The sequence below is a fragment of the Sinocyclocheilus grahami genome, unplaced genomic scaffold, assembly GCF_001515645.1.
Source record: "Sinocyclocheilus grahami isolate Dianchi unplaced genomic scaffold, SAMN03320097.WGS_v1.1 scaffold847.1, whole genome shotgun sequence".
NCBI classification, from domain to species: domain Eukaryota; kingdom Metazoa; phylum Chordata; class Actinopteri; order Cypriniformes; family Cyprinidae; genus Sinocyclocheilus; species Sinocyclocheilus grahami.
The window spans coordinates 563,917-565,396 of record NW_015506026.1 but is presented as its reverse complement, the minus strand read 5'-3'; the positions used below and the strand labels follow the sequence as shown (position 1 = coordinate 565,396).

General features: G+C 41.0%; 1 protein-coding gene across 1 annotated transcript in view; it reads left to right on the top strand.

Moving 5' to 3' along the window:
- The window catches only part of LOC107562913 (protein Jade-2-like), a 29,332-nt gene that overhangs the window by 8,917 nt on the left and 18,935 nt on the right, over positions 1-1,480 (top strand). The gene's annotated exons all lie outside the window — the stretch shown is intronic.

Sequence of the window (1,480 nt, the reverse complement as noted above, 5' to 3'; positions counted from 1 at the left end):
TCAAAAGATCCGGTTAGAGCGAGTCGCCAGTAAACAACTCGCTGATTCAAAAGATCCGGTCGGAGCGAGTCTCCAGTAAACATCTCGCTGATTCAAATGATCCGGTCGGAGCGAGTCGCCAGTAATGATCCGGTTAGAGCGAGTCGCCAGTAATGATCCGGTTAGAGCGAGTCGCCAGTAAACAACTCACTGATTCAAATGAAGAAAATATGTGCAAACTTTATAGTTTTTTTACTTAAAAACATTCTTACGAACTTAGAATTTATCTATATGAAATATCTTCACTTCCATCTCAACAACATTTTTGTGAATCCGGTCCCTCGTTTTCAGATTTTTTGGGATGTTGTCTCTTAAGATTGACATTCACTTGCTTCACATAATAAAATAAGCTTTTAATTTAAATTCCGTTCATTGAAATTTAAACCCCAATGAAAGTATCAACAGAAACTGATTATTCTGATGACGTAACAGTGTTGATTTGTGGAAGTGATTGGTTGTGTTGACGGAAAGCATGCTTTTGTTCCTCCTGCAGGCGTGTTACGGGATCTTGAAGGTGCCGCAGGGTAACTGGCTGTGCCGAATCTGTGCCCTCGGAGTGCAGCCCAAATGTCTGCTTTGTCCCAGGAGAGGAGGAGCTCTGAAACCCACGCGCAGTGGAACCAAGTGGGTCCACGTCAGCTGTGCCTTATGGATCCCCGAGGTATCGGCTGAAGTCAGTCTGGGAATAGCAGTTATAAGTAGTGTTCATTTTAATAGTGCACCGAAATACCAGCTTTCGAAAAATGTTCGGTTTCTAGAGACAAATCCAGGACGCAAACTGCAACATTTTGGCTCACTTCTTTACAAAGTTTAACATGAAAAGGCAGCGTGCATGTGAAATCATTCAGTTGTAATCATATATATAATGTAAACGCTGGCTGTTAATAGCTTGCGTTTGAGACACATGCACCTGCTCTAATGTGTTGAGAGGCACGTTTAAAAGGACAGTGTGCATGTTTGTGCTGTCGACTATGGACAGCATGATTACAGACACGCTTGCATTTGCTTTTCCTAATTTTCCTAATATTTTTCCCTAAAACAGTTTGAATTGTCATACAATTAGAATCAGAATCTAATTGTATGACAACTCAAATAGCTCAAAATGTAGCTCATATCGTACTAACGAGGAGCATTTTGTGTTTTTTGAACAGATGGCACGCATGCACCTGTCATTATACAGACACTGAGAGACACCACACATACGAGCTCGTTGCATCTCTAGACGTGTTTTAGGCAAATTCGGGCACGTGGTCACTCATTATAAATAGGGCTGGGCAATATGGCCAAAAAAAATCAAATCTCAGTGTTTTTTTTGCTGAATTGCGATATACAGCATCTCTGTATTTTCTGCGTTTTTCCATTTTGGATTATAAATATATATCAGGGCTCGCAAAAAGTCTAAATCCCTGGTAGCCCTTTGGGCAGGTACTCTTCAGATTTT